Below are 18724 nucleotides of genomic sequence, written 5' to 3'. Positions count from 1 at the left end.
CTACTAAAAATTGGTCCTTTCCCAGCTCGGACAGGCCTCAGAGGGGTAGATATAGGCGCCCCAGAGGGAGGACCCAAGCACAGACCTCTTATAGACCTAGACAGTGGAGTGCTTCCACCCCTTATAGGAAACAGGCTCAATGACTCCCCCTGCATGGCTCCAGGAACCTCTCTCCTGGAAGCCCCTCTAGGAGGAAAACTCTCTCTTTTTCACCAAAATTGGACTTACATGACCCAAAACAAGTGGGTCCTGGATGTAGTTTCAAGAGGTTACAAATACCACTTTCATACCTTGCCAAGACCAAACGGATGGCCAGACCTACCAAAAAAACAACGGGCAGAGGCATTAAACCAGGTGGGATCCCCCATGGCTATGAGGGCCATAGAACTGGTTCCACAATCAGAGATGGGACAAGGCTTTTACTCAAGACTCTTTCTAGTTCCCAGAAAACAAAATTCTTGGAGACCCATCCTAGATCTGTCAGTCTTAAATACTTTCCTGGAGATACCAAAATTCAAGATGCTTACTCTGCAGCAGCTCCTGCCAATGTTGAGCAAAAATGCATGGATGGTGACATTGGATTTAAAGGAGGCTTACCTACACATTCCTATCAGACAGGAGTGCAGAAGATACCTGAGGTTCAAGGCAGGTTCGAAACATTACCAGTTCTCTGCGCTGCCCTTTGGCTTGTCTACTGTGCCCAGGGTTTTCACCAAGTGCCTGGCACCAGTAGTAGCTTACTGCAGACTCAAGGGAATTCAAATTTACCCTTATCTGGATGACTGCCTTATTCAAGCAGACAGCAAGGATGTCTTACTCCAGCACCTGGAATTTGTTCAAAATCTACTCAAGTACCTCGGATTCACTGTGAACATAAAAAAGTCAAATTTGACACCCACACAACAGATAACTTTCCTGGGTGCTCTTTTAAACACACCAACCCAGATGGCATTCCTGACATCCGAAAAACAACTTCAGCTGGCTTCACCTTTCAAAACCCTGGCATAAATGTCTCAGCTAACTGCAAGGAAATTCCTGCAGGCTTTGGGTTACATGGCCTCCTGCATCCTTCTCATACCATATGCAAGACTGCATATGAGAAAGATGCAATGGTACCTAAAAAGCGTATGGTCCCAGAATTGTCACAGTCTAGACACAGAGATTGCTGTCTTGCCTTGCCTGCAAAAGGAATTCCATTAGTGGGCCATGGCATGTCTTCAAAACAAATGGAAAGCATTCAGTCTACCTCCAGCCTACCAAGTGTTAACCACGGACGCCTCGGATTACACATGGGGAGCCCACTTGCAGGGGAAAGGCCTGCAAGGCTTTTGGACAGAGGATCAGAAGCATCTACGTATCAATTTAAAAGAGATGTTAGCTGTGCAGAATGCCCTCTTGGCTTTCAGGGATCTTCTACAGCCAGGGCAACTACTGATACGGACAGACAACACCACAGTTATGTGGTACATAAACAAGCAAGGGGGGTCACACTCCTACCCCCTTTGCAGACTAGCAATGGCTCTATGGAACACAGCACTAGCTTGCAAAGTGGACCTACAAGCTCAGTTCCTGCCAGGGAAACAAAATACTCTGGCAGACAGCCTGAGCAGAAACCTGTCAGACCCACACGAGTGGATGCTAGACACCCAAATATTCAAGATGATTACAGAAGCCTGGGGCTGCCCGGACATAGATTTATTTGCATCTCCCCACAACTACCAGTTAGACTTTTTGCACAAGGACATATCACAAACTAGCATGGAAAGTGGATGCTCTTTCATTCAGTTGAAGGAACCTCTCGGGGTATGCCTTTCCTCCTCTACCTCTTCTTCCACGGGTGTTGTTAAAGATAAAACAGGACAAACCCAAGATGATTTTACTGGCCCCAAACTGGCCTCGACAATTTTGGTACTCAACACTGATGAATCTATCACAGGAGCCTCCTTGGATTCTACCTCAGATTCCAAATCTTTTGTCCCAACACCAGGGCCAGGTTCTGCACTCTCATATCAAAACTCGCAGCCTGGCATATTCAGGGTCTATGATTAACGCTACCCTTTCCAAACAGGTCATCTTAGAAGCCAGACGGCCTAGCACTAGAAAATCTTATGAAGGTAAATGGAAGAGATTTTGCACATGGATGCATGCTCAGGACTCAGATCCTCTCATTCCAAATATTCCATTGATTTTACATTACCTGACAGACATGTTACATAAGGGTTTATCCTTTTCCTCCATAAAAATACATGCCTCAGCTATTTCTGCACATTACAATACAGATCCTCCAATTTTTTCACATCCACTTCTGAAACAATATCTCAGAGGAGCAAAGAATTTAAGACCCCCTAGGACATCACCCATACCTGCCTGGGACCTCAACTATGTTCTGGAAAAACTTACTCTGCCTCCTTTTGAGCCTGCTGCCACATCTGATATAAAGTATTCAGCATGGAAGACCGCTATCCTACTGGCTTTGACATCAGCCAGGAGAGTCTCTGAGTTACAAGCACTCATGGCTGTGGAACCTTACATTATTTTTCATCAAGACAGGGTTTCTTTAAGGACTAAACCTACTTTCATGCCTAAAGTGGTTTCTAAAGTGGCTTTAAACCAAACTATTCACTTGCCAACTTTTTTCCCCTATCCACAAAATAAGGGGGAGAGGATCTTGCATTCTTTGGACGTACACAGGCAGCTTCGATTTTACCTGGACAGAACCAAGGATATCAGAAAAACAGAACAGCTGTTTGTTTCTTATACAGCAAATTCCCAAGGCAAGGCTATTTCAAAACAGACCATTTCTAAATGGATTGCTCATGGAATCAGATTTTGTTACTCTCATCATGGAAAGCAAATCCCAGGAAAAATTAGGACTCACTCCACCAGAGCTGCTGCTACTTCTGCTGCTTTTCTCAGGGGAGTACCTACCAAAGATATTTTGGAAGTTGCAACTTGGAGTTCAGTACATACTTTCTCTAAGCACTATAATCTACCTCTTTATTCTAAGTCCAGGGCAGGCTTTGCTTCTGCAATCTTGCAAGGCCTTCTAGTCGCCCCTTCTACTCAGTAACCTCCACCCTTTATCTCAGCTTTGGGATTCAACCCAGCAGTGATGACTGCAACAGTGAAACATGATGAACATAATACAGTTGTGTACACTTAACATAAATGTAGATGTTCGAGTGTCTTCACTGTTGCAGTCTGGGTTACCCACCCCCCTGTCCCCTCTTATTCTTTCATTAGTGTGGTTCCCTGCTTCACCCTTCTTCTGAGGTGTATTTGCTACAGGGTATGGGGTTTGTTGTACCTTACTTTTAGCCTTTACTTTTGGACACCTAACATCTGGGGCAAGAAAAACTGGAGAACATGGCGTCGGCTGGGAGCTTTGTACCCCTGGCGCTCTGACGTTAGGGAGGATGACTGCACAGCCGGCGCCAGACCCAGACTTTGGGATTCTGGCTGACCGAGGGCTGCCTGCCGGCAGGAAGAACCCTACAGTGATGACTGCAACAGTGAAGACACTCGAACATCTACATTTATGGTAAGTGTACACAACTGTACTTTAGTTCTCAGTGCCCCTGTCAAGCAAGGGGACTGAAGTGATCCCCTGGGTGAACTTCCTATTGCCCATCCACTTGTCAAGATTTCTCTTAAAGAGGGCAAGTGAAGTGCTCTGCTTGACGTGAATGCAACGTTTGTTTCGGAGTATGGGAAGTCTCTGGGTTAGGAACCTGTCCCTCCAGCATGTTCTGTTTATTGTGGTAATGAGGTTTAGGTCCCTGGGGCATGTGGCATTGAGGGACTGGGATTTCTTTAGGTGTAGCATATCTAGCAGCTCTGGGTCAGACATGGCTTTGTAGGTCAAGCAGAGATCACCTCTAAGTAGGCGATAAGAGACAGAGTATAGCTGTGGTTTTTTGAGTCTGTCCGTATAGGTCATGTGTCTAAGGCCGAAGATCCTCTTAGTGAGGTATTTTTGTGGACTTTCCAGTTTTTGTAGGTGTCTATTGAGGTACATACCAAATGGGGCATTGTATTCTATAATAGATCTAATGAGGAACGAATAGAGAGGGATTATGATCTCTTTCTTTCTGGATGAGAAACCTTTTGTAATGAGATGTGTCACATAGAAAGACTTTCTGACTACAGTGGCAATGTAGTTATCAAAGGAGAGTCAACCTGTGTCCCCAGGTCTCTTATCACACCTTCAGTGTTTAGTGAACTACCGCCTATGTGGTAGTTCATGGGCACCGAATTTTTCCCAAAGGGAATGACAGTGCACTTTTTGGCATTGAGCTTAAGGCCATGGTTCTTCCACCAGTCATTGGTGTCAGTGAGGCCTTTTTGTAGAATGTCTACATCAGTTGGAGAATCAATAATGGCTCCCAGTTTGCAATCATCTGCAAACTTGGTCAGCCAGAGTCCCTTTTGTGTTGGCTTGGACTTCAGAGAAGTAGATGCCAAACAGGAGAGGACCTAGGACCGATCCCTGCGGAACACCACTTGTAAATGGTCAGTAGTGAGATTTGGAGTCCACTACTTTCACAGTGTGGGTTCTGTCAGTGAGCCAGTTAGCAATCCATATTATGACATAGGGGTTTATGCCTAGTCTAGTGAGTCTGTCTATGATTCCTGAGTGAGGGATGGTGTCGAAGGCCTTGGCAAGATCTAGGTAGGCTGTGTGAGCTACCTTGCCCTCATCCACAGCTCTGGTGACAGACTCTAAGAAGTCTGTCAGGTTGAGCAGGCATAACCTACCTTTCACAAACCCACACTGCATGGGGTCCAGAGTTTGGAGATTCCTTATGTCCTTATTTGTAAAGTCCATGATGATGTATTCCATAGCCTTACATATCAGACACATCAGACTAATGAGGCAGTAGTTCCCAGGGTCTGTAGTTGCTCCATCTTTGTGGAGTGGGATGACCTTAGCAGTGCGCCATTCGGTAGGAACAAAGCCTGAAATGAGGCTGTGATTGAACAGGGTACGCAGGTGTGGTGCCAGTTCACTTTTTCATGTAGAACACAGATAGGGGTATTATCAGGTCCCATGGAAGTTGTATTATTGGCTTTGAACAGTGCGTTTTTTTTTACCTGTGTAGCTGTGATAATAGGGACTTGGCATTCCTCAGGTATTGTGATAGGCCCTTTAGGGGATGAAAGGGGGGTAAAGTTCACACTGAACCTGTTTGCCAATATGTTGGCAATATCAGTTAGTTCTGTATATGTATTGCCATTGTGCTGTAACTCAGAGCAGATCTGAGTATTACCATGTAGATTCTTGACATAACTATAGAATGCCTTGTGGTTGTCTTTAGAATCTGCGGTAATTTTGCTTTCATAGCTAGCTTTAGAGAATTTGATGATGGATCTCAGTTTTTTGCTGAGGCTAACAAGGGAGTTTTTCCAGTCTTGGGAATTCACCCTTTTCTGCAACAGTTTTTTCCTTCTGTTGTAGAGTTTGTTTATGGTGGAGGACCACTAGATTGGCTTCCTTTTTTTGGAGGCGAGCATCTTTGTTCCATTTGGTATGGCCCATTCTATGCACTTGTGTATGTGCTCATACACTGCATTGGTGTATGATTCAGCAGTCATGCACCTATTTTCCATTTGCATGGGTGTCGTGAAGTTAGCCACCTCTGTTTTAGAAGCCCAAAATTGGCTTTGGAGTAGTTTTTTTTACAGTGGTTTCCTGTAAGGGGGGGTGGGTTGAGGGGTGGGATATGGATATCCATGGTGATTAGCTTGTGGTCAGATCTGACCAGGAAGGAGTTGATTACTGGTGTAGAGCAACAGTCGCCCATGTTAGTAATGACCAGGTCAAGGATGTTTCTACCCTTGGTGGGGGTAAGAATGAGTTGGACCAGGGCGTTGGAATTAATGAATTCCAGAAAACGTTGAGCAAGTGTGTTGGTACATGAGTAATTTTCCCAGTTAATGGAGGGGTAGTTAGTCTCCCAGTATAAGGGTATTGGGTTGTACCCTAATATTTTCCAGTGTGTTTAGGAATGTGGAGTGGGAGTCTTAGGACATGGTGGGGGATCTATAGAGGCTACAACCCGGATTGCAGTTTTACCTAGTGTTAGTTGTACCTGAAGTATCTCTGATGCGTTATGTTGGACTACTAGTCTGGAGGTGTGCATATCCTTTATGAATATGGAGACACCACTGCCTTTAATGCTTTGGTCCAGGTTTAGGGGCCGAAAGGTTGCTATGTATTGTAGCATGGTAGTGCTGGGGTGCTCTACGGACCCTTGTACCAGGTCTCTGTCACTGCACAGATGTCGATGTACTCCATTTTAAGGAGTGCTTTGAGCGAGTGTATTTTGAGATTTAGACTTCTAGCATTGAGTAGCATAACCCTCATATTTCGTTTGCTTGTAGCTGTTATGGTAGTAATTTTGTCTTCAGGACATTGCCTAGAAAAGGCACTATAGGGGTGGCAAGAGCCTTGGCCAGTATCCAGAATCCCTGGGGTGACAGGTGCAGGCCATCTATGGCGAAGCATCAAGGTCTGTCGGTCATGTCACCCCAGGCAGACAGATACTGGATCCCCATAGAATGACGCCAGAAACTTGGTCAATGGTTGAAGTCAGTCATTTTCTGCTTGTACTGAGGTATAATTCTGGGTGACTGTAGGATGCTCCTCAGAGCTAGGGTCATACCTGCCTGGGCTACAAGATCTGAGAGCTCCTCTTGTCTCTCTTCATGTAGTCCAGGGAGGTAAGTCTCGGGTCATTCACACCAACATGGACAGTGACAGAGTCATATTTGTACCTGTTGTGGAGTGACCTAAATGCGTGCGTTATGTAGCAGATCCTGGCACCAGACAGGCAGCTAACCGTAACTTTTTCCTGATTCAGCCTAGTGAGTGGGACATCAGTGTGCCTTACTATTGAGTCACCTATGACTAGTGTATTGGGTAAGTTGTTTTTCCTTATGGGCTTTGGTTGAGTGGCACACTGTTTATGTGAGCTATGTGTCTCATGGTTTGTGCTGGGATGTGGTGGTTGTTTTTGTTTCTGCCTTGGAGGTCTCTGTTGTTTGGGCAGATTTTTATTGAGAGCCCCCGCTGAAGTAGGTGTGTGTTTTGTGTTACTATGTGAGGGTTGTGGTGGTGTAAGTTCTGGAGGGCTATGTGTTGAATGTAGTGTGGTGCAGGTGTTAAACTTCTATTCTTGACTGGCTAATCCAGTCTTGGCTGGAGACTGATTGGCTTCAAATTTGACTGTATAAGTGCATCTCTCACAAGTCGTAGTGTTGGGAGGTAAGTTTTGTGCCTTATTTAACGCCTGAACTATTCATTGTCTGGCCCTTATGCTTGCTAAATACTTTCGTTCTCGATCTCTGTATTCCAAAATGGCTTTTCGGTAAGCCATCCGTCTACCAATCTTACGAAAAAACATAAGGGTAAAGACAGAGACAGACCACACAGGTCCAAAACTGTCGACGACACTTCTGTTAAGTGAGTCGCCAGTTAGCCGGTACTCAGTGAGGCGCTTTTGCAGCCCCTGATGCCCGCTTCGATGGATTTGCAGGCCGCTACCAAGACCCGTTCAGAGTCCGGTATTTTGCAAGACTTTTGACTATGGAACCTGCAGATGTTTCTACCTTGGATGGGTCTAGAGCCGCTATGCAGGCACCGGCTTCCAAGGAAGTTCTTCGCATTACCAATATTCGACATATTCGACAAACTGACAACTTTTTTCGCGTCTTCAGTTCGGTCTAAAACTATTGAGTTTCTAAGGCCAAGAGTATGAGCTACACCTAAAAAAAGATGACCCAAACTCAAGCACCTGCTTCCTTGCCACAATCTCAAATGCTTAAAATGGTAGAATACCTGATCATGCTGATTAGGGGAAGCCAGCCTTCCCCTGCTAAGAGAAAGAGACCTTTCCCCAGTAGCTTTAACTGACCAAGAGTCTGACGAGACTGAGGTTTCTGAATAAGAAGACATGCCTCTGCTTCCCCTCCAGAGGATTTTTCTTTTGGTGAAACCCTACATATTTAAGAGAGCATTTTTACTGGGAATGCCAGGATTATCCTTAGTCCAAAAAGAGACTCAGAGAATTTTTAGACTTGCCACAACATAGACCTTTAGCTATCCCTCCTGTTCTGGATGTCGTGGATGGTATCTTTATGGAATCCAGTCTAACTCCTGATTCCTTACCCCCTGCTCCAAGGAAAAAAGACAGGTACTACAGAGTCCATGACTCTCTCAGATTTATTTTCAAAAATCCTACTGCTGACCCAGAGGTCATTTCCCAAGGGCCTAAAGGTATAAAAGCAACTACAGCTAAGAATCCCACCCCTTCGCATTACCGATATTCAAAATATTCGACAGAAGCATCCAGAACAGGAGGGATAGCTAAAGGTCTATGTTGTGGCAAGTCTAAAATTCCTAAGCCTTGGACAGATTGGGTAAAAAGTATGCACCTCTGCAACTCTCGCCATTAGGGCATTGAATTGCCAGTTTCACATGCTGAAATACCAGCAACATATTATGGAACTTATTAAGCAAACATGATCTACCTTTACAGACTGTGCAGAATATAAAGAATTACAGGAGCTTATGCATTCTGCAAGCCAAGTCAGCAAGCATACCTTGCAATGTGGGTTTGAAGCATCTTGCAGGGCAGCAGTCACTGGTTCTGTACTGAGAAGGCATGCGTGGCTTAAGGAGCAGACCTTCCCAGACCATGTCAAATCAAAATTACTAGACGCTGCTTTGCACTAGGACAGTCTGGCACCAAAGCAGAAGAGGTTCTAAAAGTGATGGAAGAAAATGTCTGTGGCGCATACTATAACTGCATAGTGCTGTAGTGAAATAAACTCCCAGACATGACAGGTGTGTGTGTGTGTGTGTGTGTGTGTGTGTGTGTGTGTGTGTGTGTGTGTGTGTGTGTGTGTGTGTGTGTGTGTGTGTAACTCGTATCCTGTGTAGAGGTGGGTGTGTGTGTGTGACACCTGTTGGCAAAAGTAGAGGGGGTTTTGCTCAGTTCTGTACTCAGTATGGAGAAAATGGATATATGTGCAGTAACAGAGACCTGGTTTAAGGCTCCAGAGAGTACCCAGCTCTACCAGGCTACAACTCATGTCATACATTTCGGCCAGAAAACCCGAACTGAAATACAAAAGGGGAAGGAGTATCCATATTCATCAAGGATACCCACACCTCCAGGTTAGTGGCACAGCACGATGCTTCAAAGATCATCCATGTGCAACTAACAGTGGGCAAAACTGATATTCAAATTATAGCTTGCTACAGATCACCCACCATGTCCCAGGACCTCCACTCCGTATTCCTGGAAACACTGGGAAACATACCCAAACATTAACTGGGAAAACTACTCAAGTACAAACTCCCTTGCCCAACATTTCCTAGAATTTATAAACTCAAATGCCCTGGATCAGCTGGTCAACACTCCCACCAGAGGTGACAAACATATTGGACCTGGTCATCATCAATATGGGTGACTGGTGTTCCACACTGGAGGTCATCCCCCTCGCTGGTTAGATCTGACCATAAACTAATCACTCTGGATAGCCACATTCCGCCACCACCCCCGGTCCAAAAAAAACACTGTGAAAAAGTTTTCAAAAGCAAACTTCACGTTACTTAAGACTGAGGTGGGAAGTTTCAAAGCCCCCATGCTAAACAGGTGTCACACACACACACACCCACCTCTACACAGTTGCAAAATCCTTTACTACTGCACTCTACGGGCACCTACAAGAATGCATGGATCGTGCTATCCCAAACAAAACCAAGACTCACTCCTCCAAGAAAAGGAAACCAGTCTGGTGGACCCCTGCCATAAACAAGCTATACAATGGAAGGAGGAAATTAGTACAGAAGAGAGTAAAATCCCAAGAAGTGAAGACATCCCTGATCAGTGTCAGCAAGAAACTACATTCCCTCATAAAATCATCTAAGGCTAGCTTCGAAAGAAAAATTGCCATGGACTCCAAAGATAACCACAAGGCATTTTTTAGCTATGTCAAGAATCTAAGTGGCAATTCTCAGATCTGCTTGGAGTTGGTGCAGAATGGCTCATAATACACTGAACCGACCAATATAGCCAACATCCTGGCTGACCGGTTCAGTGCAAACTTCACCCCCCTCTCACCCCCAAAAGGGCCCATAACTATACCAGAAGAATGTAGTGCCCCTGAAATCACAGACAGGTTAAAACAGCCCTCTCCAAAGCCAAAAACACAGCATCAATGGAACTGGACGCTGTCCCAGGCTGCGTCCTACACGAGCTCAAAGATGAACTAACCCCTCACCTAAACACACTGTTTAAACTCAGCCTCTCCATAGGCTACGTGCCCACAGAGTGGCGCACAGCAACAGTTATTCCGCTCCACAAAGGTGGAGCCACAATGGTCCCCGGGAACTATCGCCCTAAAAGCCTGACTAGCTTGGTCTGCAAAGCTATAGACAAGCTCACCAGCCTGAACATAAACCCCTTCGTTAAGAGATGGGTTGCCAGCTGGCTCACGGACAGAACCCACATGGTACAAGTTGCCGGAGCTAGGTCTGACTCTAAACCGGTTACAAGTGGCGTTCCCCAGTGCTCAGTCCTAAGACCTCTCCTGTTCGTAATGTACTTCTCAGAGGTACAGGCAAGCCCAGGATAACTATGGCTGACCAAGTTAACAGACTGCAAACTAGGGGCTATAATTGACTGTCCAGCTGACACAGACATCCTCGAAAATGGTCTCACTGAGACAGATACCTGGTGTCAAAACCATGGCCTCAAGCTAAATGCCAAAAAGTGCATAGTCATCCCCTTTGGAAAAAGCAAAGTACCCACAAACTACCACATAGGTGGTAGCCCCCTAAATACAGAAGACTTAATATGGGACCTGGGGACTCAAGTAGATAGTAACCTCTCCTTTGATAATCACATTGCCAAAGTGGTTAGAAAATCCATCTATGTGGCCCACCTAATCTCAAAAGGGTTTGCATCCAGATCGAAAGAGGTCATTGGGCCCCTCTACGCATCGCTCATCAGACCCATCATAGAGTACAATGCCCCATTTGGGATGTACCTTACAAGACCCCTGCAACAACTGGAAAGACCACAGAAGTGCCTCACCGTGAGGATCACTGGCCTCAAGCAGATGCCCTATGCAGCTCGACTGAAGAAACTCCAACTGTACTCTGTTGCATACCACCTACTCAGAGGTGATCTCTGCCTGACATACAAGGCCGTGTCCAACCCAGAATTGATGGACATGCTCCACCTAAAGAAAATTATATCCCCTTGAGCCACACGCTCCAGGGATCTAAACCTCACCACAGCAGTAAATAGGACATGCTGGAGGGATAGATTCCTGTCCTAGAGACTTCCCAAGCTCTGGAACAAGATCCCAATCTACATTAGGCAGAGCTCCTCGCTAACCCTCTTCAAGAGAAACCTTGACGAGTGGATGGGAAACAGAAAGTTTACCCCAGGATCACTTCAGTGGCTCTGCTGGACAGACACACAGGGAACTAATCTAAGGGGCGGCGAAAGCCAACAGATTCCGGCTAGACTTATAAATGCCTTTGGGCAGATAGCCTAGTACCTAATTATGAACCTAAAAAGCTAAGTCTATGCAGACAGTCAAAGATTTTTTGCAAGTGCAGCTTCCAAGATTCAGCAGGCATTGCCCCTCCAAACATTGGTCCTTTCTAGCCCCCTCAAGGCCATCTCAAACTAGTTTCAGGGGAAACAGACCCCCCCCCCAGATTACAGTCTCAGGGTATGCAGAGATCTAAGTAATGGAGTACCTCCACTTCTAAAACAGGGAGTGCTAAGCAACCACCTTATGGAAATAATTCACAATGACTTCTCAACTCCACTCCTCACCTCTGCCCAATTGCTTGTGCCCCTGGAGGAAAACTTGACCACCATGCAAAAAACTGGATCTCCATCACCAAAGACTGATGGGTCCTCAACATTGTATCTCAGGGGTACAAATTGTACTTCAACTGCAAAAGGGTTCCCAGACCTTCCTCTAAACCAGTGGGTAGAGGCACAAAGCCAAGTTCAATCCCTACTCTCCATAAGGGCAATTCAGCCTGTTCCTGCAGAACAGATAGGTCAAGGGTTTTATTCCAGACATTTCCTGGTACCCAGAAAAGAGGGCACTTTGCCGCCAGTCCTAGATCTTTCCATTCTAAGCACCTTCCTGGTGGTACCAAAATTCAAAATGCACACCCTTCAGCAGCTTCTTCCTATGCTGTCCAAAGATGCCTAGACCTAAAAGAAGCCTATCTGCACATCCCTATCAGGGACTCATGCAAGAAATATCTACTTTTCAGGGCAGGATCTATGCATGATCAGTTTTCTGCACTTCCCTTTGGATTATCCACTGCTCCCAGAGTCTTCACAAAATGCCTGGCTCCAGCCATTGCCTGTTGAAGACAGAGAAATTTTCAAATATACCCGTACTTGGATGATTGCTTGATTCAGGCAGACAGTCAGGAAAATCTGTTGCAGCACCTGACATTTGTAAAGAACCTTCTAACCTCCCTGGGGTACACTGTCAAGGAAAATAAATTCAAACTAGTGCCCAGTCAAAAGATTGTATTGCTGGGAGCAAGCTTGGGCACAGCATCCCAGATGGCATTCCTTACTCCAGAAAAACAAGCCTATGTAACAGGCTTCACTCAAATGGCCACCAGAACCCAACTATCCGCAAGGAAAATCTTGCGGGCTCTAGGGTTCATGGCCTCTTACATTCTACTAATTCCATATGCCAGACTACTTATGAGGAAACTTCAGTGGTACTTAAAAGTCTCAGGACCTGGAAACTGTCATACCTTGTCTAAGGACTGAGTTTCTTTGGTGGGCAGCAGCATACAACCACAAAAAGGGACTTCCCTTTACACAACCCCGTGCCGCCCAGACCCTAACCACGGATGCATCATACTATTCCAGGGGGGTTCATCTGGACGACAAGTGCATTCAGGGTCACTGGAGCCCAAATCAAATTCATCTGCATATCAACCAAAAAGAGATGCCAGCTGTTCAGCACGCTCTGACAGCTTTCAGATCCCTACTCTCACCAGGGCCCCTGATAATAAACAGACAACACCACAGTGATGTGGTACATCAACAAGCAGGGGGGAACCCACTCTTACCCATTTTGTAGGCTAGCCATGACGGTGTGGAACATGGCCTTGGACATGCATATTCATCTGCAAGCTCAATTCCTGCCAGGCAAACAAAGCTGTCTGGCAGACGACTTAAGTAGAAATCTCCTAGACCCACATGAGTGGCAATTAAGACCCCAGCACTTTCAGCCTTCTAACCCAGAAGTGGGGGACCCCAGAGATGGACCTTTTTGCCTCCCTCCTGCAATCACCAGCTCAGCAAATTCTGCACCAGGACAGCTCACAGCAGAGCCTGGAAAGTGGATGCCCTAACCTTCCAGTTGGTAAACCTCTCAATCTATGCATTTCCCCTCTGCCTCTTCTTACAAGAATATTACTCAAGATAAGACAGGACAGACCAAGGGCAATCCTGATTGCTCCAGACTGGCCATTCCAGCACTGGTATCCACTACTGTGCAGCCTGTAACCGGTGCCACCATGGCACCCACGTCACTCAGTAGGAGGGACAGATCTTGCGTCCGCAGCTGCAAAGCCTGAACCTTGCAGCCTGGCTTATTCCTTGAATTCTCCCCAAGTGACCAACCTAAGCAAGCAGGTGCTGAACGTCATTCTTGAAGCCTTAAGAGCCAGTACAAGGAAATCCTATGCTGATAAGCGGAAAAGGTATTGTTTCTGGATTCAGTCCAAGGGAGCAGACACAGCATTGCCCTCCTTACCTCTAATCCTGGATTACCTTGCAGATCTGCTCCACAGAGGCATATCCTTCTCTTCTATTAAGATCCCTGCCTCTGCCATCTCGGCTCATTACAACACTGAGCCACCTCTCTTCTCTCACGCTCTCATCAACAGTTCCTGAGAGTGGCCAACAACTTAAGGCCACCAAGGAAAGCCCCCACCCCTGCTTGGGATCTTAACTTTGTACTGGAAAAGCTCATGTTACCCCCCTTTGAGCCTGCATCAGCAGAGTTAAAATTCCTGTCTTGGAAAACAGTCTTACTTCTGGCCATCACTTCAACTAGAAGAGTGTCTGAGCTACAAGCACTTATGGCTGTGGAACCCTTCATTATTTTTCATGCTGACAGGGTCTCCCTCAGGACTTAACCCTACCTTTATGCCTAAAGTGGTGTGCAGTGTAGCTCTCAACCAATCTATCCATTTGCCAACCTTCTTCCCTAATCCTCAAAGTAAAGGGGAAAGGATCCTGCACTCTCTAGACGTGCAGAGCCAGCTCAGATTCTACCTTGATAGGACTAAGCCCTTCAGGAAATCTGACTAGTTACTAGTCAGTTTTGCACCAGGGGAAGAGGGCAAGGCCCTAACAAAACAGACCATTTCCAAATGGATAGCACACTGTATCCATTTCTGTTACAAACACCATGGGAAACCAACCCCCCAGGGGTGAGAGCACATTCCACTAGGGCAACTTCTACCTCTACAGCATTCCTCAGGGGAGTCCCTACCAGGGACATTCTGGAAGCTGCTACCTGGAGTTCTATTCACACCTTCACCAAGCATTACCACCTGCCTATCTTTTCCAAATCTTTGGGTGGGGGGGTGGGGGGTTACAACAGCAGTCCTGTAGACCATACTAGCCAGCCCCAACTCTTCTTGACTGCCTCCACCCATTCTTCAGCTTTGGGAATCAACCCAAGTGTGATGCCTGTAACAGTGAAACACGAAGAATATAGTACAGTTGTGTATACTTACTGTAAATGTAGGTGTTCGAGTGTGTTCACTGTTGCACTCCTGGTTTTCCACCCTCCAGCCCCTTTGCCTTTCTCTCTTTGTCTATCTCTATTACTCAACCTTTACAGGGCTATTGGTATTTACTTTTTACTGGTGGTTTATTTTTTCCACCATAACTTATCTCCCTATTTGGGGGGCTCCTGACATTTGTGGCATGAAAAACTGATGCAATGGCATCGGCTGCTTGTTTTTATACCCCTGACGACCTGACGTCAGTCCTAGAGCGACAGCAACTGATGCAGAAATACTAAGTCTCTGGTATTCGGGCCGACTTAGGGCTTCCTGCAGGCAGATAACTCAAATGTGATGACTGCAACAGTTTGAACATCTACATTTATGGTAAGTGTACACAACTGTACTTTTTTTCATTTTTTGAGCATTAGGGACTCTTCCCCTTCTTTCACTTTCTCTTTCAGTGCTTTGGCACTTTTCTTGTAGTTAACAAAAAACACACTTTTAAATAGTTTTTTTTTTTTTTTTTTACAGTGTGCGTGTGCATGCTTGTGTACACGTGGTTTTGTGGCTTATTTATCAAAATGTCTGATAAACCAAGTAGACCTACAGGGTTGAAAAGATGTACTTCTTGTAGGCACAGAATTACTATTTCTGATGCCCACGAGAAGTGCGTTTATTGTCTAGGGTCCAACCGTCTGCAGGTTGACTGCCCTGTAAGCGTGACCTTCAACCCCTGCTCTCTCTCTTTCGGACCGCCAGAACAAGTTAATCTTGAAGGTGATTTTGCCTGCTTCTGAAGCTCAAACTCCCACCAAGTTCTTGATCCCTAAGGAAGCTGCTGCTGCTGCTTCTCATGCGGAGAAAAGACAACAACTTTCGGATCCAAGGTTCTTGGATCCAAGTACATCTAAAGTTTTTTCAGATCTGATAGTCTGCTCGGATCCGAAGGTGGCTTCATATAATGTCTACGGATCATTGTTTTCACCGGATCTGACCATAGTCATCATAGAGTCTCCTACTACAAGGAACATCATCGTCCGATCCAACAGCTTTGGGTCTGTGGTCTCTGAGCCAAACACCAGTTTTAGTATCTAAACATGCATGTCCCAGTTCTTACCTCCAAAATGTCATCACTGACCAGATTCAGGCACTCCTCTGCTTCTTTTAGGTCATCTCGGAGCTGCCTTTGATCAGATATGGACAGGATGATGCAGAACTTTCTCAAGGCACAGATAGATTTGGGACTTTTGCCATCTTTCTCCCATCCAGGATCCGTGAAATCTCCATGCACCTTCTCTACATGCTCCTCTTCCAATCCAAATCATTACTTAAGAGTCCCAGGAACCATTTTATCGTAGGGAGTCATTGACAGATCCAAGAATGATGATTTCTTTGACTCGGTCAGGGTCCCAGACTAGCTCAGCTCTGATGCTGTCAGAGCAGAGCGGATCTTGGATCCAAGATGCCAGCGCCAACTCCAGGGGAAAGGTGTTGGGACTAGCCTTGACACATCAGTCCTTTCCCCTAGGAGCTTTGGCCTTTGATAGCTTGGGTTAGATACCATCTGGAGGCTAAGGATCCAGGGTAGAATTCTTCTGCTTTTCCTCAGGTAGCTTTGGCTCTGGGAGAAAAGGAGAGGGTTTCCTTGAGTCAGTCAGCCTTTGGGGTGGTAGAGAGGACATTCTGTAGACGTAGAGCTAAGTCCTCTCTTCTGACTGATCCTACCCAGTCTACATCTCTTCTGAGCCCAGAGCCCATCTATCCTGTCCTAGGTTAGCCTCCCCCGAGCTAGCCTTCAGACTTTTACTACCCCCCAGGGGGCTCCTATATCTTCAAATTCTTCCCCTGAACCACCTGCAGGGGAGGTACATTGCCAGAAAAAAGTGCAAGAGGACGCACTTAGACTCCCCTGTTGAGTGCTTAACTGAGGACATTGACTTTGATGAGGGAGAGGGATCCCCAAGATCTCCACCTAGAGATGTCTTCTTTGAAGGCATCCTGGAAATATTGAGGTGGAGAGGTGGATGGTCCTCCCACCCTCCCTCTTCTGAGGAGTTTGTGTTTCTGGAGGCATTTGGGGCATGCCCATCTATGTCCTGGGTAACCCCCCCCCAGTGGATGAACTTATTGATCTTGTTTTCTGCTGGGCATGGAAGGAACCCAGCACCATGGACCCTATTCCAAAATATGCAGACAGGTATATAAGCCCACCTAGTGACAGACTTCATTGGAGCAGAGATGTGCCCATTGATGCTATTATGGTGTTGCCAAGCAGAGCTCCACAATCCATCCCCTGAACAGGGACTCCTGGGCTTTGGACAGACATGGGAAGTGTGTCTACTCCTCTATCACTTTCAGGCTGAGAGCTTTGAACTAAGTGGCCCATTTTTACGCAACTTCAAAGAGACTTGGTCAAGGAGCTAACCAAGCATCTTACAGAGACATTGTCGGGGAAAGACCTCAGGAAGGTATCTCCCCAATTGACTACTGTTTCTTCCCTAGCTAATGCCTCCATGAGGCTAATCTCTAACGCTGCTGAGGGTACCTCTCGAGCAGCAGGAACAGGCATAACCTTGAGGAGACATGCCTGGATGACGCTGTATGGGTTTGAGGAACCTTTTAAGGCGTCTTTCACCAATTCCCCCTTCAGTGGTTTCTCGCTTTTTGGACCATCTCTCAAGAGCGCACACACCCTCAGTGAGCAGGAGGGGAAGACCTTGTCTGCAGTAGGAATCAATTTTTTTACCTCTAAAAGAACTTTCTCAGGGAACCAACATGGGTTAAGAAATTTTGGTTCAAAAAAATCTCATTGTTCTTTCCAGGATCCTCAGGAAGATTCCTCTTCCAGAGGCAGAGAAAGAGGATTTAATGGCAGGCAGGTGCCTCCCAGGAGGCAGAGGGGGTCTGCAAAACCAAGGCTTTAGAGAACCCTTCTCTGACAAGCCCTATCAGTGCTCATGAAGCATTGGCTGACTGTCCTACTTTGGAGGCAGTCAAGGGCCTTCTCTCATTGCACTCAGATGCTTGGACAAGTCTAGCAAACGACCACTGGGCGCTAAGCATAATATCCATAGGCTACTACATTCCCTTTTCCCTTCTACCTTCCAAGTCCCAGGAGGAATCTCCCCAATGTACATGCAGTCAGAAGGAGTTTGCCTTTGAGGAAGTTCAAAAACTTCTAGAAAAAAGAGCCATCCAGAAGTTCCTGACCTAATTCTTGCTTCTTTTTGGTGCCAAAAGAGAGAGGGGGATCTACGACCGATAGTGGATCTAAGTAGGCTAAATCTGTATGTCAAGAAGTTGAAGTTTTGGATGGTCACAGTCCAGTCCATCTTGCAGATTCTGCACAAGGAGAAATGGATGTGCTCTGTGGATCCCCAGGACACACACTATCATATCAAAATAGACAGATGGTTCAGGAGACATCTGCACTTCCAGCTAGGAGCCAATCATTGCCAATTCAGAGCCTGGCCCTTTGGCCTTGACACAGCCCCCTGGTTGTTTACCAAGTGTATGGCAGTGGTAGCATCTCACCTGAGACTACAAGTATTCCAGGTGTTTAAATATTTGGGCGATTGGCTCCTTACTGCACCAACAAAACATCAGTTCCTCTGGGCCACAGAGTATCTACTCTAACCTGGTATCCATCACTCACTACCCCATTCCTATCCCTCCATTCAACAGTGCAGAACTAGTAATAAGCCTACAGAAAATAAATAACAAAAGCATTTGTATAATTGCCCTGTACATCCCCCCTGGTAATAACACCACTACTCTTGAATAAATTCTCCTCTGGACCTCTACCAATATTAAGCTAGAGATGTAAATATCGGTTGGAATAAAATCAGCAACCCTAATCCCACCACATCCATCAATCTATTTAACTATACCTAACTAACTCCATTACCAGAC

The 18724-nt window shown here is 46.1% G+C and overlaps 1 protein-coding gene across 17 annotated transcripts in view; it reads left to right on the top strand.

Annotated features, from left to right (window-relative positions):
- PTPRK (protein tyrosine phosphatase receptor type K) overlaps positions 1-18724 on the top strand; it is a 3469591-nt gene that overhangs the window by 2045623 nt on the left and 1405244 nt on the right. The window lies entirely within an intron of this gene.

Source organism: Protopterus annectens, chromosome 1.part0 (genome assembly GCF_019279795.1).
Source record: "Protopterus annectens isolate FY-2018-M chromosome 1.part0, PAN1.0, whole genome shotgun sequence".
NCBI classification, from domain to species: Eukaryota; Metazoa; Chordata; order Ceratodontiformes; family Protopteridae; genus Protopterus; species Protopterus annectens.
This window is presented reverse-complemented; position numbering and strand designations above follow the sequence as displayed.